Source organism: Hyla sarda, chromosome 3, assembly GCF_029499605.1.
Source record: "Hyla sarda isolate aHylSar1 chromosome 3, aHylSar1.hap1, whole genome shotgun sequence".
Taxonomy (NCBI): Eukaryota; Metazoa; Chordata; class Amphibia; order Anura; family Hylidae; genus Hyla; species Hyla sarda.
In genome coordinates, this window is record NC_079191.1 from 434,889,937 (window position 1) to 434,916,199 (window position 26,263).

A 26,263-nucleotide genomic window follows, 5' to 3' on the forward strand; every position below is an offset into this window, starting at 1 on the left:
AGTTCCTCTCCGCCGGAGAGAAGGTCCTAGAAAAAAACCCACAAGTAACAGCATGCCCAGAAGAATTTTTTTGTAGAAGAACCGCTCCAGCTCCTAATGAGGAGGCATCAACCTCCAATAGGAAGGGTTTAGATGGGTCAGGTCTGGAGAGCACGGGAGCAGAAGAAAAGGCAGACTTGAGCCGTTTAAAGGCGTCTTCCGCTTGAGGAGGCCATGACTTAGGATTGGCATTCTTCTTGGTTAAAGCCACGATAGGAGCCACAATGGTGGAAAAATGTGGAATAAATTGTCTGTAATAATTGGCGAACCCCAAAAAACGTTGGATAGCACGGAGTCCGGAGGGGCGTGGCCAATCTAAGACGGCAGAGAGTTTGTCTGGGTCCATTTGTAGTCCCTGGCCAGAGACCAAGTATCCTAGGAAAGGAAGAGATTGACATTCAAACAGACATTTCTCCATTTTGGCATAAAGTTGATTGTCTCGAAGTCTCTGAAGAACCATGCGGACATGCTGGCGGTGTTCTTCTAGGTTGGCAGAAAAAATCAGAATATCGTCCAGATACACAACAACACAGGAATATAAGAGATCACGAAAAATTTCATTAACAAAGTCTTGGAAGACGGCAGGGGCGTTGCACAGGCCAAAGGGCATGACCAGATACTCAAAGTGTCCATCTCTAGTGTTAAATGCCGTTTTCCATTCTTCCCCTCCCTGATGCGGATGAGATTATAAGCACCTCTTAAGTCCAGTTTGGTAAAGATGTGGGCACCTTGGAGGCGATCAAAGAGTTCAGAGATAAGAGGTAGAGGGTAGCGGTTCTTTACCGTGATTTTATTAAGTCCGCGGTAGTCAATGCAAGGACGTAGGGAGCCATCTTTTTTGGACACAAAGAAAAATCCAGCTCCGGCAGGAGAGGAGGATTTGCGGATAAACCCCTTTTTTAAATTTTCCTGGATGTACTCGGACATAGCAAGAGTCTCTGGGGCGGACAGAGGATAAATTCTGCCCCGGGGTGGAGTAGTGCCCGGGAGGAGGTCAATAGGACAGTCATAAGGCCTGTGAGGAGGTAGAGTCTCAGCTTGTTTCTTGCAAAATACGTCAGCATAGTCCATATAGGCCTTAGGGAGACCGGTTACAGGGGGAACCACAGGGTCACGGCAGGGAGTACTGGGAACCGGTTTAAGGCAGTCCTTGAAACAAGAGGTACCCCAGCTCTTGATCTCCCCTGTGGACCAATCCAGGGTTCGGGAATGGCGTTGAAGCCACGGTAGTCCAAGGAGAATTTCGGAAGTGCAATTGGGGAGGACCAAAAACTAAATTTTTTCATGATGAGGTCCGATGCACATTAGGAGGGGCTCCGTGCGGTAACGTATGGTACAGTCCAATCTTTCATTGTTAACACAATTGATGTAGAGGGGTCTGGCGAGACTGGTTACCGGGATGTTGAACCTGTTGATGAGAGAGGCCAAAATAAAGTTTCCTGCAGATCCGGAATCCAAGAAGGCCATAGTAGAGAAGGAGGAGGTAGATGCAGATATCCGCACAGGCACAGTAAGACGTGGAGAAGCAGAGTTGACATCAAGGACTGTCTCACCTTTGTGCGGAGTCAGCGTGCGTCTTTCCAGGCGGGGAGGACGGATAGGACAATCCTTCAGGAAGTGTTCGGTACCGGCACAGTACAGGCAGAGATTCTCCATGCGGCGTCGTGTCCTCTCTTGAGGAGTCAGGCGAGACCGGTCAACTTGCATAGCCTCCACGGCGGGAGGCACAGGAACGGATTGCAGAGGACCAGAGGAGAGAGGAGCCGGGGAGAAAAAACGCCTCGTGCGAACAAAGTCCATATCCTGGCGGAGCTCCTGACGCCTTTCGGAAAAACGCATGTCAATGCGAGTGGCAAGATGAATGAGTTCGTGTAGGTTAGCAGGAATTTCTCGTGCGGCCAGAACATCTTTAATGTTGCTGGATAGGCCTTTTTTTAAAGGTCGCGCAGAGGGCCTCATTATTCCAGGATAGTTCAGAAGCAAGAGTACGGAATTGTATGGCGTACTCGCCAACGGAAGAATTACCCTGGACCAGGTTCAGCAGGGCAGTCTCAGCAGAAGAGGCTCGGGCAGGTTCCTCAAAGACACTACGAATTTCCGAGAAGAAGGAGTGTACAGAGGCAGTGACGGGGTCATTGCGGTCCCAGAGCGGTGTGGCCCATGACAGAGCTTTTCCAGACAGAAGGCTGACTACAAAAGCCACCTTAGACCTTTCAGTAGGAAACTGGTCCGACATCATCTCCAAGTGCAGGGAACATTGTGAAAGAAAGCCACGGCAAAACTTAGAGTCCCCATCAAATTTATCCGGCAAGGATAGTCGTAGGCCTGAAGCGGCCACTCGCTGCGGAGGAGGTGCAGGAGCTGGCGGAGGAGATGATTGCTGAAGCTGTGGTAGTAGCTGCTGTAGCATCACGGTCAGTTGAGACAGCTGGTGGCCTTGTTGCGCTATCTGTTGTGACTGCTGGGCGACCACCGTGGTGAGGTCGGCGACAACTGGCAGAGGTACTTCAGCGGGATCCATGGCCGGATCTACTGTCACGATGCCGGCTGGCAGGAGGTGGATCCTCTGTGCCAGAGAGGGATTGGCGTGGACCGTGCTAGTGGACCGGTTCTGAGTTACTACTGGTGTTCACCAGAGCCCGCCGCAAAGCGGGATGGTCTTGCTGCGGCGGTAGTAACCAGGTCGTATCCACTAGCAACGGCTCAACCTCTCTGACTGCTGAAGATAGGCGCGGTACAAGGGAGTAGACAAAAGCAAGGTCGGACGTAGCAGAAGGTCGGGGCAGGCAGCAAGGATCGTAGTCAGGGGCAACGGCAGGAGGTCTGGAACACAGGCTAGGAACACACAAGGGAACGCTTTCACTAGGCACAAGGGCAACAAGATCCGGCGAGGGAGTGTAGGGGAAGTGAGGTATACATAGGGAGTGCACAGGTGAAGACACTAATTGGAACCACTGCGCCAATCAGTGGCGCAGTGGCCCTTTAAATCGCAGAGACCCTCGGTCCTGTCCCGGCGCGCGCGGCCCCGCTCCCTAGGGCACGCGCGCGCCGGGACAGGACCGAGGGAGAGCGAGTCAGGTACGGAAGCCGGGGTGCGTATCGCGAGCGGGCGCCACCCGCATCGCGAATCGCATCCCGGCTGGAGGCGGTATCGCAGCGCACCCGGTCAGAGGATCTGACCGGGGCGCTGCCGTAGCGAGGATGTTGCGAGCGCTCCGGGGAGGAGCGGGGACCCGGAGCGCTCGGCGTAACAGTACTATTTTAAGGGTAATCTTCCCTATTATTTTTGTTGAGACAGGTGCTAGCGATGGGCGACAGCAATAATACTACCCTATGAGGAGGCGAGGTGTCCCCTATTTATCAACTACTAAACACCTTTAGCATTTTATACATTTGTATGTACAAGAATTATTTATGTTTTTAGTGTTGAGTGTACACGTGCAGCACGTCGATATTTTCTGTGTACAACTCTGACTCATTTTTTATGTACATAGATGTTAGACTATCTTTCTATGTACAACCCTTACCTATTTTTTATGGACACAGACACGAGGATACCTTCCTGTGTACAAGAACCATATACATATTTACTATACAGACTTACACAATTATCAACACTCCAACATGGTTCAGGCGCATTCACCTGATAAGTGCAACATTTAGCATAAGAGTTCTTATGAAGCTGCTGGTATATACATATAACAGACGTGTAAGGATCAGCAGTCCACCTACACTAGGAGTCCAATTAAAGGGAAATATACAAAATGGCGTGTAAGGATCAGCAGTCCACCTACACTAAGAGTCCATGGAAGGGAAAGGTAAACACGGCCTTAACCACAACTCAGCCGGGTACAGTCCTTGATGAATCTCCTACAGGCTAGTAGTCTCTTGACTTAATAGTCAGGCACAAGCTTAGTGGTTACATTGCTGAACTTTGAACTGGAACAAACTTAGCACAGTCCTGCTAGGCACAATTCTTGAACTTGGTTGCTGTAAGACCAAAATGGTTAGACAGAAAAACAATAGGGCTTGAGTACCATCTCCAAACTAGGATGGACCCCTGACCCGTTCGTTGGTACCCTGGAAGCAGGCAAACTCTCCATGTCAGAAGAGGGCCTTGGTACATACGTTGGTACCCGTGCAGGAGGCAAACTCTCATTGCTCCGAAAGGGCCTAGGTACGGTCTTTGGTGCCTGCAATTTGGGCTTACTTTCCTGAACTTGAGCAAGACTTGACTCTTTGCTGTACATAGAAGATGATGAACTTGACTCTTTGCTGTACATAGAAGATGATGAACTTGACTCTTGAAGCTCCTCCTCCTTGGGTGCGCTGGTGGAGGCTTTAGGAGCAGACCTTTTCGGCCTCAAGTTGAAGGGATCGGACTCCCAATCCGTTGACGGGAAATATTTGAAAGGAAGCTGTGTTGGGGCTGTTTGTCTGGTGACCGCAGCAGCCCATTCTCCACGAAGGTTCTGGACGGGGGTGTACTCCACAATTTCACCCACCTCCAAGGTGTAGAACTTCTTATGGAGATATGGCCTTTGTACCGCTCGCCGGTTTACGAGGATAGTCTGCCCAGTGTGGTAGTCAAGGAGTGTCCCATAACCTCTGACCTTGTCGAACTTGGCCACAGTTGCTCTTCTTCTTTCTAATGGCTCCTCCCCTTCTCGGGGGTGATCCCATTTGCGTATGTACAATGCCTCCATTTCTTTGGTATTTTCTTGATACCGCACTTTTTCTTCATAAGGCAAATGCACGTGCTTGGGGGCATAGAGTTCTTTGTGTCGGGCATTTAACTTTTCCATCATTTCGGCCAGCTGGGCTTCTTGATGGGCCCTTTCCCTTTCTGCAGTTGGGATTGGTGGGAGTGGCTTCCCAGGTAATGGTTGAAGTACTCTGTGCATGTACTCGATCAGTTCCGGCTCATCTCCGAACACCCATTGTGGATATTTTGGTGAGTACGGTCGTGCACTTGGCAAGCTTGATCGAGGTATGACCTCAGGGCTGGAGGAGGAATAATAGGCCGCCTCTGGCGGGGTACTCACAGCAGACTCCTCAGACAGGATCTCGGCCCACGATCCCCAGGTTCTGTGGTGAGGGGACAATCTCACCGGTGATGCACCTCCAGGTGTCCCTGCATGGTTCGCTGGAGGTGTCTCTGGCCAATCGTCGTCATCATCAGGCAGTGGGGGAAGATTGCAGGCCCCCTCTTCGTCTAATGACAACCACTGCAGACGGTCAGCAAGCTCTTGAAAAAGTTGGGCTGCGACTGCCACAACTTTCCAACTTCACCACGTGGAACCCTGCTCTCCGCCATTTCTGTACTCTCCGGCTCTCCGTGCAGACTGAAGAGGTCGCTGTGCTTGGAGTCTTTTATAGTAGGCTTCTCCAAAATGGCGCCCGGCAGGAAGGACGCTATCGGTGCAGCCCCGACTTCCGATCCCTCCAGAAATTACTCATGTATCTCTGAGTTCCCTTTCAGCTGCGACACTGCAACTTGGTGGCCACGCCCAGGGGCGGGGCGTGGCGCAGCGCAGGCTTTCTTTGCGTGCTTCTCCAGCAGCAGTTTGGCTCCGCCTGTGCCGACCGGACCAAATGATCGCAGCATGAACTCATTGCGGTTTGCACATCTTAGTTGTAACAGAATTTTCACCTCCCCCCTTACTTTTTGCTTGGCCCCCTTGTATGGTGCACCACAAGCACCGTTCTTGTACACAGCAACACAGTTTACAGCACATGAATAAAGTTCTGGGGGGGGGAAGTACACTTTCACTAACGGCGACTGTAGTAGGCACACACCCGTATCCTGTTTGCGACGCCAAAAAGGCTTTGTGGTAGCCCTTGGGGGGTGTTGGTAGTGGGGATATTGTTTCGGTAAATGAGGGGTTAATGTTAACCCTATAGTTCGTGACGCCAGGCTGAGGGCTAGTATGCTGAGGTAATTCTCCGGCCTATCGCCGCCCTTCCCAGTAACAATAGGTGCATGTAATGAAATGACTGAGATCCACAAGGTACTTGAACTTGAACTTGGATAACTTTACTGAAAGGTTTGCGGTACATCCAATGCACAATAACAGTCTCAGGAATACAGTCTCTATATAGTTCAATGACTGACAATTGTTGCGGACCTCGAAATAAATTAAAGTCTCTGAATTTAGGGTAGTTATTGCAGATCCGTCCGGATTTAGGGGATAGATAAGGTCCGGTGATCCTGCAGAGTGTGTGGGGATTGATACACTCAGAAATTAGAAGATATCGTCCGTCGCCGCAAGGCTCCAGCCTAGACTCACTGATCTCAGCAGCGCAGATGCTTCTTGCTTGCTTGCACAGGAACAAGAGTTACAAGAGAGAACAATGGCCGCCGCTCCCTTATATGGGCAGGGGCGGGGTGAATCTGATTGGTGCGAACATCCGTCATTCACTGCTACACAGTGTGATGGGTAGCATACATCACAGGGACCTCCAAAGGTCCTTAAGCAGAAATACCATAGAGTTCACCTGACCACGTGACCCGCAGGTCTTGCTACGCTATAGACAGGTAATTAACTATTTATAGACATTGATATCATATTTATATGCTTCCTAAATAAATTAGTAGCGCTATAACTATCTGGATGAGAGGTGACCAGGGGTGAACTAGACAATGGGGACCCCGACGTCCTAGGGACTCTGGCTAAGGGGACCCACACACGCAGGTACCAGATAGGATACGGTACCGGAACACCACAAATACATCAAGCCAAAAGTGGTATAAAATAAAAACTTATATCAGATATATATATATATATATATATATACTCACCATGACTCCACAAGGCATCCCAAGATTGGACCCCCATAGCCCCCATAAACAGCCTTTAAAAAATCCAGCTGAGTAAGGCAAAAAACTATATCAGCCTCTCTACTTGTTTTCTCTTTGAGCTGCAGGGAGGGGCTGTATTCAGAGAGTGAGCAGTGCATATAGATGCGGGAGGTGTGTGCCTCAGTCAATCAGGGACAATCACACCCTGCACACTGAAACGCGGCTCTCTGACCTAAGGAGAAGGGAGTATGATTTGTCGTCTACTGTAGACGCTAGTCATCATATGGGATAAGATCTACTGGACTTTCTGCCTGCAGGAAAAGCTGAGAGAAGCAGGGCATGTGCTCAGCAAAGATTACACTTTACATTGCAGATTTATATAACTTTAAAATGTGCAGCTATATAAAGGTAACTTCATTTGGCTGGAGTTCTTCTTTAACAGTCAAGTCAATGTTCTGGCTTCTGTTCCTGTCCACACTGTGGGGATAAAAGTTCTTCAAGATTACACATCTCCGAGAGGTAGAATATCGTCTAGGTAGAGGAGAAAGCTGAACAAGGACCTCTCAGTATACTCTAATCTTTGTTGGCCTATGGTCAGAGTAAGTGCTGCTTTGTTGCCATGTCAGATCGTATCCCCTCTTCCAGGTATCATGTTGCAGGACCACCATTGTGTGAGCAAACAAAAGTCTACACGTTGCGGCACAGTCAGCCAACCTGTTAAGATTCTCATCAGTAGGTTCAGCAACTTTGTGCTGAGAACAAAATAACTTATACATCTGCTCTAAGACATCACAAGTACACATGCTAAGGAAGCACCTCAGGTTTGCTAAATTCAGTAAAGCTGCTATAAAACCATCTCTAAAGGGACAGTGACCAAATATCCATTCTTCTGGCTATAAAGCTTCCAAGTTATACAAAAACAACTGCATTTTATTGGACTGCGCCAGAAGTGTGATGAAAACTTGTTTTAAGGAATTTAAGTGTCCAAAACAACTTCCTTGACAAAACTAAGTTGAGTACCCGATCCCACTCTCCACATACGGAGGCCTCCCTATTTTCCCTAAAAAAAAACATGTTGCGGAGAGAAAAATCAAGTATGATCCTTTTTCATAATAGATAGGTTGCCATCAGAGTTGTCTGGCTGAGGCTCTGTTCTCTGAAAACTCATGCACACTCTGCTGAACTGAGCAAACATGTGTTTCTATTTGCCATACAATTGGTAGTTCTGGGTGTGTTCATAAGTATGATAAGTATAATCCATTATGGACTCCTCATAGAGACACACAGGCAATAGCTGCAGAGACAAAAATATACAAATTTTTTAACCAATGTATATTACATAAAAAGTTTTTGTTGATGACAGGTACACTTTAAGCTGCCATATGGTGCTCTCCCTTTAAAGCAATTTTTGCTGTGTGTAATATATCACCGACTGGAATAAAAGAAAACAAATACTTAAAGGGATTCTCCACTGCTAGACATCTTAGCCCCCATCCCCCAGCAGCAGGACCCCCGCGATCTCCCGCAGTACCCGACATTCTAAAAAAATGCCGGGTTCCTGCGGCAGTGGTCATGACGTCACGGCTACACCTCTCGTAACATCACACCACACCCCCTCCATTCATGTCTATGGGAGGGCGCGTGGCGGCCGCCATGCCCCCTCCCATAGACATAAATGGAGGAGGCGGGACGCCACGAGGGGCATGGACGTGACGTCACGATCATGGCCTTCGGCTCCAAGTGATCTGAACAGAATGTTCAGAACACTGGAGCACCGGAGTACCCCTTTAAGATAAAACCTTTTGAAGAACTGAAAGCGCATAGAGTCTCCATATAGGTCCGGCACTTTATGAGCTTTTTTGTATAAGAATTCCAAATACTTCTATTTTCTCATGACCACTTTGAAAATTGAAAATAAAGAAATGTTATGAGATAAAAATATGTGTATAAAAAGTGAGTAAAATTGAAAATAATAAATAAATTAAAATTTTTAAAAATGAGTTTAATCTCTTTGCAGAATCTGCCGTACATGGATCCAATACTCAGGGTATAGGGAGCATTATACACAGTAAGTAGCAGCTGCTATTAGCAGCTGACACTCACCTCTAATGACATTAACAGTCATTTAAAATGCTTTAAGGACAGCGCACCTCCGCCATGTTAAATCCTCGCTGCCTGCCCCAGGCAGGCGGTACTAGTAGAACACCGTTTGAACTGATCATTAGCAGAAGCAATCTAGTGATTGCTTATGAAAGTTTCTTAGGGAGGCTTAAAAAGTGTAAAAGAAAAATAAAAATCAAAATATAAAAAATTTCCCTGAATAAACATTTCTAATCACTACCCTTTTCACTACCTTTAAAATGTTTTATCTTAAAGGGGTACTCCTGTGGAAAACAATTTATTTTAAATCAACTGGTGCCAGAAAGTTATACAGATTTGTAAATTACTTCTATTAAAAAATCTTAAATCCTTTCAGTACTTATCAGCTGCTGTATGCTCCAGAGGAAGTTGTGTAGTTCTTTCCAGTCTGACCACAGTGCTCACTGCTGCCACCTCTGTCCATTTCAGGAACTATCCAGAGTGGGAGAGGTTTTCTATGGGGATTTGCTCCTACACTGGACAGTTCCTGACACGGACAGAGGTGTCAGCAGAGAGCATAGTGGTCAGACAGAAAAGAAATTCAAAAAGAAAAGAACTTCCTGTGAAACATACTGAAGATGATAGGTACTGGAAGGATTAAGATTTTTTAATAGACCTAATTTACAAATCTGTATAACTTTCTGCCACCAGTTGATTTAAAATAAATTGTTTTCCACCAGAGTACCCCTTTAAATAGTAAAAAAAAAAAAAAGATAAAGTAAAAACACATTTGGTATTGTTTTGTGCAAAATTGTCCAAATCTTAAAATATAATATAAACATTTTCAAAAATGAAAATGTAAAAAGGGGTTAAACTAAATATCATCAAATTTTTATTTTATTTTAATTTCAAGTGATCATTTTATTAAAAAATGAGTAGAGACCTGTTTGGGATCTCTGTCTCTTCTGATGACATGAAGATTGTGGCACTAGACTTGCTTGAAATATGCAAAAAGAACTAGACAAAATCTGGACAGACCCCCATATTACATCATTAGGGTCAATCAAGCGCAATTCCAGCTGTCGGAGAATTTAGCTGGCAAAGAATTGTGGCTTCTATTATGAACAGACTCCACGACACATGTGAAATCTTATGTCACATATTTCCTAGTAAATAAAAAGAAAATAATAAAAAAGAATTGGATAATCATTAGAGATGAGCAAATTTTTGAAAAAAATTCCTTTTGTCCGATTAGCCAAATTTTCCGAAAAAATTTGGTTCGGTACGAATTTATTTGTGGTGAATCTGTATTAAAAACGGCTATTTCTGACCTACAGAGAGCCTCAATAGGGTTGTAGAACACTTTGCCATGTCCTAACACGCACATAGTGTGCTGGGTTAGTGAAATAATACTGTTATTCAGTATGACATGCAGATTAGAGGCGTCGCTTTTAGAATTACTGTTGCAGAGCGGCACAATGACAGAGCCTGGAGGTGACATCAGTATGAGGAGACTATATAGTGGCTGAATGACACAGCGTGGAGGTGGCGGCAGCATGAGGAGACTATATAGTGGCTGAATGACACAGCGTGGAGGTGGCGGCAGCATGAGGAGACCATATAGCGGCTGAATGACACAGCCTGGAGGTGGCAGCAGTATGAGGAGACCATTTAGTGGCTGAATGACACAGCCTGGAGGTGGCAACAGCCTGACGAGACCATAGGGCCTTACAATTGAAAAGATTGAAAATGTTTTTTTAACATTTAAATTGAAGATTTCAAATAGATGAACCTAAAAAGTTTTATTTAATGTGCCAGCAGCATGAGGAGACCACATGGTGGTACAGTGACACAACCTGGAGGTGGCGGAAGCATGAGGAGACCATATAGTGGCTGAATGACACAGCCTGTAGTTGGTGGCAGCATGAGGAGACCATATAGTAGCTGACTGACACAGCCTGGAGGCGGCATCTGCATGAGGAGAACATATGGTGGAAGTATGAGACAGCTTGGAGCTGGCATCAGCATGAGGAGAACATATGATGGCTGAATGAGACAGCCTGGTGGTGGCATCAGCATGAGGAGAACATATGGTGGCAATATGAGACAGCCTGGAGGTGGAAGCTGCATGAAAACATATGGTGGCTGAATGAGACAGCCTGGAGGTGGCATCAGCATGAGGAGAACATATTGTGGCAGAATGAGACAGCCTGGGGCTGGCATCAGCATGAGGAGAACATATGGTGGCAGAATGAGACAGCCTGGAGGTGGCATCAGCAGCACCTGTCTATTGAGGATAAGACCATTGATGTGAAGAGGGGGGCCTTATATTATTGTGAGACAGTGGTAAGCCTGTTCTGACTGCAAGTACTGTGACTGAGAAAGGCTTCCTTCTACCTTAAAATTTTAAGGAGCTCCCCTTTCACATTACTGGTCCCTCCCAGTGCAGACAGGAGGGAAGGGAGCGATGGGGTGCAGGGACTTACAAGGGAGAGGGCACAGCTGATATGGAGAGATCTCTGCACTGGGACTAATAACAATATATCAGTAAGTTGCTTTATTACTTTTTGACACTACACACGGTTTGTATCTTTCACGGACAACCACGTAACTTTATGGTGCGTCACAGCCTCGTCACAGTAACGGCTCAAAGGTTTTACACAGGGCAGTCCTGCTAGGGTGTTCGTGATAGTTTCCCCACTGGGTGGAGTTCAAGTACTCACTATGGTTAAACTATAGTTTCCTATTGCAGGATGCAGGTCTGAACAGAAATGTGACATGACAGCCATGCATACTGCTGCTAGCCAGAGGCCCATAGAGGTTCTTTGTGAAGTTAACCCCTTCAGATTAGGGATGATGCCAGAGAACGGCATATTCTTCAGACAGGAGGGATTGAACTCCACCTTTCTGACCAGTTCTGCATCACCTGTATTTGCACAAGCCTGAACGACTATGCCTCTGCTACATCCATCTGTACCATACTATATCCACGTCATGAACCCTCTTAGGGTAGAGACCTGGGAGCTCACTACTTTAGAAGTCAAAACCACCTCACGGAGGATTAAAAAGGTACTCCATTGACCAGCGTTCGGAACATTTATTTCTGAAAGCTGTGTGCGCACTGCTGGGGTTGGCCATTCCCCCTCAATGCAAGTCTATGGGAGGGGGCGTGGCATGGCCATGATGTAATGACCCCTGCAGCCCGGGCCGGACTGGGGCTAAAAACCAGCCCTGGAAAAATTTGCATACCAGCCCCACAGCATTGCTACAGCACAGGAGCTCCATACGGGAGATCACAGGGGGCCCCAGCACTTGGACCCCCTGCAATCTAAAATGTATCCCCTATACTTCCATTTTTAAAATTTGTGATTTGTCCTTTAACTGTAGTTTAATATAAAAAATAGTTAAAAGGAAATCTGTCAGTAGTATCATCCGCACTAAACCTGTCACAGAGGCTTGTACGGTAGTGTGGGTGATGCTGATTAAAACGGTACTCACATTGTCCAGAGGCTAATGAGGGTCTTGGGGCATGGGCGGAGCTCCAATCCGAGCTTGGGGCATGCTGACATCATCTTCGCCTGGCTCATCAATATTCATAACCCCCCTCCCTGCTCCTTCGACCATGTTAGTGTACTTCCAGAAGCGGTGCCCCCCACAACACACCCCACATAACAGGACTCCCAACCTCACACATTAGGTTTCCCTTTCCTCTCACCCGGGGCTGCAGATCTTCCCCCGAGCAGCTGCAGTGACTGTGTGCCGACAGGAGGAGGAGCCAGGAGCAGTGAAAAGGCAATGAGTAGATCCTGAGGTGAGTGTCCTGTCTGTACAACTCCCAGTACAGACTCTGTAGCCTACGGACCTCCGCTCACTGTATCAGCCTGTCAGGAGTGTCAGGACCTGTGTGTGATGCTGCAGCTGCGGTGCACACGGGTCCTGAAAGGCTGACACAGTGACTTGTCGGTACTCAGGCAGCCTGTCCTCCAGACACTGTCGGCCCACAGGGCGGGTGGCCTACCAGGAATTTTCCCGTTATCCCGGTAGACCAGTCCGGCCCTGCCTGCAGCCCGCACCCAGCGTTCAGAACAAAATGTTCTGACCACTGGGGCAGTGGATTACCCCTTTAAGGATAAATAACCAGGGGATTCTTAAACTCCACCCCTTCGATAGGGACCATGCTAGACCACAGCAGAGGATCCACCGCAGCCTATTACACATAGGAACTGTGTACATAAAACGATAGGAGATTTTTTAATCCAGACCATTTGCAATGGAGTAATTATTTGATATTTGCAAAAGTATTTATCATTGAGGTGTGATAACTTATGCAACTATGAATTACAGCGAAATATTATTACTTTACCATTTTGCCTCTGAATTCTGAGGAGTTTCACACAGATCGGAGAGACAAAGTCACGCTGAAGTCAAAACGGAAAGGTAACGCCATTTGATTGCAGGGAAAGCTTTTAAGGAATGGTGAATGACAAGGTTACGGCAGGCATAAAAGACAACAGGCGCCCCTGTTCTGCGGTGACATCACCTAGACGAGAGGCCATTGTCTCCGGAGAATATTGTGCACAGCGTATGATTAATGCATCTCGAATGACCTCCAGGGGCAAATATATTTCTTAAATGTTTTTCTTAATAGAATTTCTCAAATATTTGAGGAAATAAAGTAAATGCCCCCTGTGACCTCCAGCTCCCACCTACAATACAGGTCCGGAATGTTTTTTGCCCATTTACGTAGGTGTATGCAAAAAACAACGCTCAAGGCATACACAATTGCTAAGAGGAAGAGTCTAAACTGGGATATGGATCAGTAAGTAAGTGTTCAATTTACCTGCAGCGCCACCATGGGGGGGAAATGAAGCATTACACTATGTCCATTCACATCGATGTGTTGTCTATGGAAGGCAGGACAGGTCTGGTCCAGAGCTGCATGCGCTTTACACCCAGCGAGTAGGACTAACCAATAATGACAGACAGTGGTGGTCACTATGATGTTTGCAATTAACACTTTAGGTACCGTGGCACCTAAAGTGATAAACGTTATGTGCTGGGGCTTTGCAGGGGTCTGATTGAGACCACCATGGTGCAGTGAGGTGTGGCAGTCCTGATCAGCTGGCATGGCGGCCAGAGGGATTCTTCTTACCTCCATACTGCCCGATTGCTGATCCTCCTATGCACTTCCCATAGGGGACTATTAGTAGCAATCATTCGATTGCTCGCATTGATCAGTACTATCGGTAATCTACTTGTACAGGCTGCCTAGGTTACAAGGTTATGATAGACATAAAAGACGACGCGCCCCCTGTCCTATTCTGCAACTAATCCCCCGTACAGTGGAAAGTCAAGCCCTGGCGGAGAAAGTAATTGGACCTCATCAGAACCCTAGCCGGCCTGGAGAATCTTCAGTCTCATTTCAAGTCAGTATTAATCAAGTGGTTGAAAAGCACCATACGTCCCACCCAAGGGTTACACTGCATCCCCTCCACTCTGCACCGTATTGTTGGCATGTAATACCATCTGCGGGGTGTAATACCATCTGCACCCTGCTCAGTAAATACAGTTATCCGTAACCCAACGTCAGTGTGTTCCTTTACTCCCCGTGTCTGGCCCAGGAGAAGGTCTACAACCTCGGACCGTGTATAGGCTAACGGTGCCCTGGCGTCACAAAGTGATAGGAATTCCTTGCACCGCCATGGCCCCCCAATTGATGTTCTGTTGACGGTTTTGATGCAGGTTGAGAGTCTCGGTTCTACATCTAAGGTCTTAGTACTGTGCCTACGGTTCTGATGCTGTATTAAGGTCTTTGTACTTTTGTGTTTTGGCATTTGTACAGTGTTAAGGGCCCTGGGTAGGTGGGTTTTTTCAGCCTTTAGATATTAAAGTAAATAGGGCCTGAGGCTGCAGTACCCCTGTGTCTTATGCCTATACTTTTCTTATATGAAGGATAGCCTTATGTTTATCCCTATCTTTTATGAAGGATAGCCTTATACTTATTCCCATGTTATATGAAGGATAACCTTGTGCCTATCCCTATCTTATATGAAGGATAGCCTTATACCTATCCCTATCTTATATGAAGGATAGCCTTATACTTATTCCTATGTTATATGAAGGATAGCCTTATGTCTATCCCTATCTTTTATAAAGGATAGCCTTATACTTATTCCTATGTTATATGAAGGATAACCTTGTGCCTATCCCTATCTTATATGAAGGATAGCCTGACGGATGTCGCCACCTCTGACCTGCCAATACAGCTACATCGCCATCTCCCTGTCATATACACATACATATATTGAGACATTTAAGGAATAATGAGGTCAGGTTACGATATGCTGCCTCGTACTGAGCAAAGACACAGGTAGAGGAGCAGACAGAGAATGACTACATCATGCTGGTTTGTGCTGAGCCATGCCACAGGAAGAGTAGCAGGCAGGGAACTTGTGATCTGCCTATTGTTAAGGGGTCCTTCTAACAAGAAGGGACATCCCATTTGAAGGTCTAGGCCAATATCTGCCTTAAAGGGGACCTGTGGCCTACATTCCCCACTCATTAGCTATTGGTTATATTAGTTTTGGTGCCAATTTGCTAATAGGTCCATAGACTGTCAACTGGGCCACAACTGCCCACCTTGACAACGCGTAGACAGTCCAGAGAGTGTTACCCTGAGGGCCCAAACCTCTTCTAATATTAATGGGGCCCCATATTATGACAAGGGGCAATTCAGATCTTCCATCCTGAGTTTCTCTTTTCTCAAGTAAGAATTTTAGAGCTTTTCTGTGAACCTCTCTCCGAATATCGTAAAATGCACTCGCTGAAATGGATAATGAAATGTATCTGTCACAGAGGGAGAAATACGAGGCGGCTGCCAAAATGTCCATTATTCATAAGAGTGAAATTAGGCAACAAATTGCTGAGTGTTTTCCATCCTCCATTGTTCTTGTCTCCCCTTTAAGTATTAATGGGCTCCGACCCTCGCAGGACTCCTCTGCCAAACGCCTCATTCATCTTCCCCGTGACCATGGGTGGAATGTATTTTTGTGCTTGAAGGGCCGTTTCGTGGAAGTTTTCGGAGATTTCTCACTGAATGTTCTAGGGAATTATTTTTTTTTTATTTATGGCCCTGAGTTCTTCATGCTTTATATGGTGAAAGGATTTATAGGCTGGATTATGAGAGCCATTCACGACATGCTGAAAAATGGTGCCATAAGTGCAAAACTAAAAGCGGTCCCTAGAGCTGAAAGGGGCTTGGTCTGTCAGGCCTTTAAAAATCTATTTTCAGATTGTACAGGATTTAAAAAAAAAAATAATAATAATAATAATAATTATAAAAAATGGCGCTGTTAAAAAAAAAAAAAAAAAAAAAAAAACAGCGCCACAGGTTGAGTCTGGTATTGCACCTGAGCTCCATTCACTTCAACAAAGCTAAATTGTAATACCAAGTGCAATGCAGATAGGTGTGACAAAAGAAAGCTGCCATGTTTTTTCTCTGATCCTGACAACCAATCAGAGAAGGAGGAGCTTCAAGGGAGGGGCATACCAGTAGTCTGAACCAATCAGAGATAGGAGGCGCTTCTCAAGCTGCCTCAGTCTCTGTCTAGGCACTGGACCTCAGCTTGGATTAACTTTTAAATGTAAATGGAGAAGAATTTTATAAGCACACATGGGATAGGCACAAGGCTACCCTTTAAATAAAATAGGCATAAGGCTATCCTTCATATAAGATAGGGATAGGTATAAAGCTATTCTTCATATAAGATAGGGATAGGTATAAGGCTATTCTTCATATAAGATAGGGATAGGTATAAGGCTATTCTTCATATAAGATAGGGATAGGTATAAGGCTATTCTTCATATAAGATAGGGATAGTATAAGGCTATCCTTCATATAAGATAGGGATAGGTATAAGGCTATTCTTCATATAAGATAGGGATAGGCATAAGGCTATCCTTCATATAAGATAGGGATAGGTATAAGGCTATTCTTCATATAAGATAGGGATAGGTATAAGGCTATCCTTCATATAAGATAGGGATAGGTATAAAGCTATTCTTCATATAAGATAGGGATAGGTATAAGGCTATTCTTCATATAAGATAGGGATAGGTATAAGGCTATCCTTCATATAAGATAGGGATAGGTATAAAGCTATTCTTCATATAAGATAGGGATAGGTATAAGGCTATTCTTCATATAAGATAGGGATAGGTATAAGGCTATTCTTCATATAAGATAGGGATAGTATAAGGCTATTGTTACGCCTAGCGCTCCGGGTCCCTGCTCCTCCCCGGAGCGCTCACGGCGTCTCTCTCCCTGCAGCGCCCCGGTCAGTCCCGCTGTCCGGGAGCGCTGCACTGTCATGGCCGTCGGGGATGCGATTCGCACAGCGGGACGCGCCCGCTCGCGAATCGCATCCCAGGTCACTTACCCGTCCCGGTCCCCTGCTGTCATGCGCTGGCGTGCGCGGCTCCGCTCTCTAGGGCGCGCGCGCGCCAGCTCTCTGAGACTTAAAGGGCCAGTGCACCAATGATTGGTGCCTGGCCCAATTAGCTTAATTGGCTCCCACCTGCTCCCAGACTATATCTGCTCACTGCCCCTGCACTCCCTTGCCGGATCTTGTTGCCTTGTGCCAGTGAAAGCGTTTAGTGTGTCCAAAGCCTGTGTTACCTGAACTTCTGCTATCCATCCTGACTACGAACCTTGCCGCCTGCCCCCGACCTTCTGCTACGTCTGACCTTGCCTCTGCCTAGTCCTTCTGTCCCACGCCTTCTCAGCAGTCAGCGAGGTTGAGCCGTTGCTAGTGGATACGACCTGGTTGCTACTGCCGCAGCAAGACCATCCCGCCTTGCGGCGGGCTCTGGTGAAAACCAGTAGCCTCTTAGAACCGGTCCACTAGCACGGTCCACGCCAATCCCTCGCTGACACAGCGGATCCACAACCCGTAAGCCGAATCGTGACAGCTATCCTTCATATAAGATAGGGATAGGTATAAAGCTATCCTTCATATAAGATAGGGATAGGTATAAGGCTATTCTTCAAATAAGATAGGGATAGGTATAAGGCTACACTTCATTTAAGATAGGGATAGGCATAAAGCTATACTTCATATAAGATAGGGATAGGTATAAGGCTATCCTTCATATGAGATAAGGATAGGCATAAGGCTTTCCTTCATATAAGATAGGGATGGGCATAAGGCTATGCTCACTATAAGATAGGGATAGGCATAAGGCTATCCTTCATATAAGATAGGGATGGGCAGAATGCTATCCTTCATATAAGATAGGGATGGGCATAAGGCTATCCTTCATATAAGATAGGGATAGGCATAAGGCTATGCTTACTATAAGATAGGGATAGGCATAAGGCTATCCTTCATATAAGATAGAGATAGGTATAAGGCTATCCTGCATATAAGATAGGGATAGGCATAAGGCTTTCCTTCATATAAGATAGGGATAGGCATAAGGCTATCCTTCATATAAGATAGGGATGGGCATAAGGCTATCCTTCATATAAGATAGGGATGGGCATAAGGCTATCCTTCATATAAGATAGGGATAGGCATAAGGCTACCCTTCATATAAGATAGGGATAGGCATAAGGCTTGCCTTCATTCAACATTATTTTTATTAAAGTTATATAGATATTGCCCCTTCATATCCATAACAATAAAGACAAATCAAAAAGAAAAAACAAACAAATGCAGAGAATGAAGATCGGGATAGGCATAAGGTCCTTGTTTATATAAGATAGGAATAGACATAAAGCTACACTTCATATAATATAGGAATAGACATAAGGCTATCCTTCATATAAGATAGGAATAGACATAAGGCTATCCTTCATATAAGATAGGAATAGACATAAGGCTATACTTTATATAATATAGGAATAGACATAAGGCTATCCTTCATATAAGATAGGGATAGGCATAAGGCTATACTTTATATAAGATAGAGATAGGCATAAGGCTATACTTTATATAAGATAGAGATAGGCATAAGGCTATACTTTATATAAGATAGAGATAGGCATAAGGCTATACTTTATATAATATAGGGATAGGCATAAGGCTACACTTCATATAATATAGGAATAGACATAAGGCTATCCTTCATATAAGATAGGAATAGACATAAGGCTATCCTTCATATAAGATAGGAATAGACATAAGGCTATAATTTATATAAGACAGAGATAAGCATAAGGCTACACTTCATATAAGATAGGAATAGACATAAGGCTATCCTTCATATAAAATAGAGATAGGCATAAGGCTATACTTTATATAAGATAGAGATAGGCATAAGGCTATACTTTATATAAGATAGAGATAGGCATAAGGCTATACTTTATATAAGATAGGGATAGGAATAAGGCTATCCTTCATATAAGATAGGGATAGGCATAAGTCTATCCTTCATATAAGAAAGAGATAGGCATAAAGCTATCCTTCATATAAGATAGGGATAGGCATAAGTCTATCCTTCATATAAGATAGGGATAGGTATAAGGCTATACTTTATATAAGATAGGGATAGGGATAAGGCTATGCGTCATAGAAGACAGGGACTATTGATAGTATTCAGAATATTGTTCAGACCAAATGGGTGGAATAGTTCTTCTATGTTTCTTAGAATGACGGTTAATAGAATAAAATACCACTTAAACTTTTAAGATTAGTAGACGATCCTAACTATAAGTTTCTTTTCCTCTTTGCTGGTCCGCGTAGCCGTAGATATCAGGCGCTGGTTCCAGAAGGAGAGGGCACGTCCGGCTGTCTGGCCATCCATACTGATAGGATCCCATGAATTACATCCCCATCTCGTTTTTTTACTCTTTCTGATGTTTTCTGCTGTTTTCAAAGAACTCCCGGCCTCCACATGGACGCCATATCAGACGTCGCATCAGCAAACAAAAGGACAGTTTGTTTCTATTGATTTTACAGAAACCGAGATAAAATATACTCTGGGCCCGAGTAACCAGCTGTATATTTATGAAGGTCATATGGCTCTCGGTATAGATCAGGGATTATGGGTATTTCATGCTCTATAAGCCCAGAGAGCCAAACTGAAGGAATTACCATCATCCAAAGAATCAGATAAAATAGAAATGATTTGTACAGTTCTGAAAAAGAAAAACACAAAGTATAATAAAATTCTCCATTTTTTAGTCAATTCCTATATTTTTTTTAGTAGGGCCCTGTCATCCATGGACAGGGAATAAGGGAGGTCATACACTCACCCCCAGCCCCCGTCCCTGCCTATCTGCCCTAAATGATGGATCCACAACCCATGAAGAAGGTCCATTCGTAACTAAAGTGCTGGGGCATCAAGTCAAAATAACAAACTATAAAAAAAAGTAAAGGGTCACGGAAATAGTCAGGAACTAATGGTAAATACACTATGACAATACTCAAGGGAGACAAACAAACACAAAGGATTGTCAACAAGCCGAGTCAGGAAACCAAGAGGACTGAAATATACAAAGACAGAAAAATCTAAAAACAGAGCCGGGGTCACAAAAAGCTGATCATAAGGCAGGACATTAATGCTAGCTACTGGAACAAAGTTCTTTCACAGGCGAGGTGTATTAGCCCACTGCAGGTTAAAGGGAACCAATCATCATATTTTACCCTATATAACACTTGGCAAAGCGTTATTTAGGGTAAAATCTTTATCCTCATCATCCCCGGGGGACGCTCCTCTCCCCCCCCCCGGGATGTTGAGGATATGAACTTATAAACTGCTCCCTGCCGCACCCGTAAGTAGTCGCCTGGGCGGGGAGCTCCTCTCACCTAGGCCCGTGTCTTCGGCTGGCAGCGACGCCCCCTCCGCTTGATTGACAGGCCGCGTCATGGCTCTGCTCTGTCTGTTTCGTGAGCAGAGTGATGACACGGCCCGTAAATGAAGTGGAGGGGGCATTGCTGCCACCTGAAAACACAGGACTAGGTGAGAGGAGCTCCCCGCCCAGGGGACTACTTACGGGCGCGGCGGGGAGCAGTTTATAACTTCATATCCTCACCATCCCCGCAGGCAGGGGATGGTGTGGATAAAGATTTTACCGTATATATAAAACGCTTTGCCAAGCATTATATAGAGTAAAATCTGATGATTGGTTCCCTTTAAATAAGCAGGTGTGGTCACACAAGGGATCTGATAGGCTAATGAGACAGAACCAGGGATAGGTCAGACTGTAGCCACAGCAATCCAACTCAGTATACAATCAGAAAATTCAAAGAGACACAGCTCCTACAGGCCCATTGACAATAAGCTGGTCACAAGGTGTCCTCCTTCTGGGACCCCCCAAGGATTAGCTGTAACCTGGGGGCAAGCTTGGAAGTAAGTGTTCAATTTCCCCACAGCGCCACCACAGGAGAAATGAAGCATTGCATAGTGTCCATTGATATCAATGGGTTATCTGTGTAATGCAGGACAGGACAGGTCCTCCAAACCAAGACTTGCTCTTTGTAGCCACTCTCTACACTAAGGTATGGAGATCCTGAACTGAGTACCCCCTCTAATCATACCTTATAGGCTGCACGAATGTGGGCTTTCTAATCCAGTCACATATAAAATGTAAAGGAATTAGCAAGAAATGAAAGATTAACTTATTCCTTATCATGAGGGGCGTGGCCCTGACGCCACAACCCCACCATCCGCTCCAAGCATTCGGAACAAAATGTTCCGAACACTGGGGAGGCAGAGTACCCCGTTAAGGAGTAAGTCTCTGATAACACTGAAAGCCCATTGAGTGTTGCTGTTGGATACACAATATAGTTAAGAGAAACTCTCCTGAGAGAGGTGTCCACAGCTTGCTGTGGTGTGTATGCAAAAGAGATTACTTACTGTTAGCTCCATTACGGCTCCCTATCACTTGGTGTAAGGCAAAAAGGTCTTGGCTTGTAAGACTAAGTCTGGAAGACTACAAATAATTCAGTGGTCGCAGAAGTGCACTTGTACAGCTTTTTTCCCTTCTGGCTTGGACATCATTCTCCCATTTGGAGTGATATGAACTGGAGACAGTTCTTGGATAATACACTTTATTAATGTTACACAGTGCTGTGGTTTACACACCGCAGACATTATTGGCAGTGAAGATACACTGATTAGACTGACCATGGTCTACCCAGCAGCAGCAAAGGAGACACTACCATACACTTCTCTGGCCAGAGCCAGACTGACTAGTTTAGACTATTTTACCCCTTGGGGAGTGAGATTTGGCCTTGGGGGACTCCTCCTCCAAAAGCTTTGGGGCAGAAGCCTGTCTGATGAGAGATCATGTGACCCAATTTTCAAACACTTTTACATGTTTCCACCAGTGGGTGGCAGTAGAGAAAAAGTTAAACATGGCAAGACCTAACACCTGAGTGTATGAACGTGTGAAGCAGTATATCAGTAATACGGTACACTATCAATGTTTCATCCATGATACCCAAATATAAATTAACAGTCAGGATACACTCTTTGTCTGCATTACAACCTATATTCCTCAGCTGCTTGAGTAGCAGGACAATGAATGACTTTATTTTCCTCTCAGTAGAGAGGCCAGACCAGATCAAGCTCCTTCTTTTCTACAGAAGGTTCCTAGCTAAGTGTCTATGCATGTTAATCCTTCTGCTATCAGCCATACCTGGCACAAATGTAGTTCAGTATAAAACATAGAAAAACAGTATGAAACAGTAGAAATATGTCAAAAAATATATATGACATAAGGCCCTGGCTGGATGACAGTTTTGGAGCATAAGAAGAGGAGGATAGGCTATGATAGGGAGGATGGAGTCAGCAGGATATCTAGCCACAGGCCCAGCAGAGTGCCCAGTGTTACAGTGCACTCACCATAGGTGACACTGGTGAGTGTAGTGTCTCAATGGGTTCTCTGTTGGGCCTGTGGTTAGATTATTAGTTTTGGTTCATAAGAAAAGGAGGATAGGCCATGATAGGGAGGATGGAGCCAACAGTAAATCTAACCACAGGCCCGGCACAGCCAGGTTGTTATTTCAGATGTGTTTGACATATTTCTACTGTTCTATTGACTGGATGACATCTAACCACAGGCCCGGCAGAGAACCCAGTGGGACACTACACTCAACATGGGTGACCAGACCGCCAAAGGCAATCTTATCACCCATGGTATGTGCAGTGTCCCACTGGGTTCTCTGCCGGGCCTGTGGTTAAATTATTAGTTTTGGTGCATAAGAAGAGGAGGATAGGGCATGATAGGGAGGATTGAGCCAGTAGGACATCTAACCACAGGCCCGGCAGAGATCTGATCACTCATGGTGTGTGCAGTGTCCCACGGGGTTCTCTGCTGGGCCTGTGATTAGATGTCATACAGCCAGGGGGTTATTTCAGGTGTGTTTTACATATTTTTACTGTTCTACTAACTGGATGACAACTAATCATAGGTCCGGCAGAGAACCCAGTGGTACACTACCCTCAACATGGGGGACCAGATCGCCAAAGGCAATCTTATCACCCATGGTGTGGGCAGTGTCCCACTGGATTCTCTGCTAGGCCTGTGGTTAGATGATTAGTTTTGGTGCATAAGAAGAGGAGGATAGGGCATGATAGGGAGGATGGAGCCAGTAGGACATCTAACCATAGGCACTGCAGAGATCTGATCACCCATGGTGTGTGTAGTGTCCCTATGGGTTCTTTTCCGGGCCTGTGGTTAGATGTCATCCTGCCAGGACATTATTTCAGATATGTTTGATGTATTTCTACTGTTCTACTGACTGGATGACATCTAACCACAGGCCCAGCAGAGAACCCAGTGGGACACTACACTCACCATGGGTGACCATATTGCCAAAAGTGGTCTGGTCACCCATGGTGAGTGCAGTGTCCCACTGGGTTCTCTGCCAGGTCTGTGATTAGATAATTACTTTTGGAGCATAAGAAGAGGAGGATAGGGCATGATAGGGAGGATAGAGCCAGCAGGACATCTCAGCACAGGCCCGGCAGAGAACCCAGTGGGACACTGCACTCACTATGGGTAACCAGATCGCTTTTGGCAGTGTAGGCCATGATAGGGAGGATGGAGCCGACATAACTTGGGCCCTTTTCCTGAAGATATTCAGATAAGGGATCAGATGACACCATTCACATGTACTGTATATAAAAAACAGAAATTCTTATCCAAGGCCCTCACAAAAGACGGTAAGTTTTGACAAAGCAGCCGAACCACGGGAGGAGAAGAGATTCAGGGTCGGAACGTCCTAGAGGACAGAGTTTATGGGCACATTTCTCCTCCGCCATTTGGCAGCACAAAGACGTCTTTCTCTGTCGAATGTGATTCTCTCTTTTCTCGGTATGAATTTACGGTTTTGTCCTTTAAAGCCTGCAGTCTTCTTCACTTATCGCTTCAGTCTATGCCGAAATAAAATTACTCTATCGTCTGCCGGCGGTCAGTAACCCTTTCCTACCAGTCACCAGGACATCTTTGCCTAATAGGATGTTATGGCCTGGTCTATAACAGAGGGAACAGTGTTTATCAAATCGGGAAACGTTCCATGGTGCCAATGGGCAAACCGGGTTTAGAGGAACCCCTACAGTCACAATTCAGGTGTTTAATGAAGATTTGGAGTCTTTAGGCTGTGTCCACATGTTTTCACTGCATTTTGGCTGTGTTTTTTCTGCATTTTTTCAACTTGTATGCAAAAATGACATGATTCATGAAGTTACTGTAGATAGATCAAGAAAAATGACCATATATCCTAATACCATAGAGATAGCAACAGTATACAGATAGAGCTTCAAACTTAAAAAAATGGTATCAGGACATCCCTAAAATATATATTTATATATATAGCGGAATGGGCCTGTGGAATGGGCCTCTGTTGGGCCTGTGGTTAGATTATTAGTTTTGGTTCATAAGAAAAGGAGGATAGGCCATGATAGGGAGGATGGAGCCAACAGTAAATCTAACCACAGGCCCAGCACAGCCAGGTTGTTATTTCAGATGTGTTTGACATATTTCTACTGTTCTATTGACTGGATGACATCTAACCACAGGCCCGGCAGAGAACCCAGTGGGACACTACACTCAACATGGGTGACCAGACCGCCAAAGGCAATCTTATCACCCATGGTATGTGCAGTGTCCCACTGGGTTCTCTGCCGGGCCTGTGGTTAAATTATTAGTTTTGGTGCATAAGAAGAGGAGGATAGGGCATGATAGGGAGGATTGAGCCAGTAGGACATCTAACCACAGGCCCGGCAGAGATCTGATCACTCATGGTGTGTGCAGTGTCCCACGGGGTTCTCTGCTGGGCCTGTGATTAGATGTCATACAGCCAGGGGGTTATTTCAGGTGTGTTTTACATATTTTTACTGTTCTACTAACTGGATGACAACTAATCATACGTCCGGCAGAGAACCCAGTGGTACACTACACTCAACATGGGGGACCAGATCGCCAAAGGCGAGGGTGGGAGATAGTGTCGTGGTGGCCCTCATAGATTCCGGTAGCATGGTGACACTGGTGAGATCCTGTGAAAAACAAACAAGAAAAAGTCCCTGAGGGTCTCAGGGTAATTGTATATTGATCAACCTTTAAGGGGTTGCCCCCTCTCGGGGATAAGCCCTTACTAGATACCCTCCCCTAAAAATCAACTTTTATTGAATTTGTATAAAATCTCATAACCCCTTCACACGTTTTAAAATTATCAGCGATGCAGTACTGTGCTTCAGTGGGGGTATTGTATTGACCCCCTACTGTGTCCGGTATCACTGGAGCTATGGTACTTGATTATTGTATATGATTGGTGTGCTGTAGTGTCTGCATCACCTAACCATAAACTACCAGTCCTCTTATGATTCAACCTGCCGCTGGTTAAAACTCATTCAGAACCTCCCCGACGTTTCGCGGAAGAATCCGCTTTGTCAAGGGTTGCGAGGCTACTGAGCTCCGGACGCCCATCACTAGTTTATATGACCTCGGATCCTCCTCACTTCCGTCCCGTCCCCGGGGATAAGAGGACTGGTAGTTTATGGTTAGGTGATGCAGACACTACAGCACACCAATCATATACAATAATCAAGTACCATAGCTCCAGTGATACCGGACACAGTAGGGGGTCAATACAATACCCCCACTGAAGCACAGTACTGCATCGCTGATAATTTTAAAACTGGTGAGATCCGACATGGTACCGCCCACCGATTATACAGGCCAAAAAGCGGGGGGTGGTGTGCATTCACGGGGACTGGAAAGACTATCCTACTGCCCTGGTAACTTTGCCGGTGGACTCATGAGATGGCTGTTGCCACAAAGTTGCCACATGAGTCGATAATTGGGAGAGACTCTCCAGGGATTGTGTCTTTGTG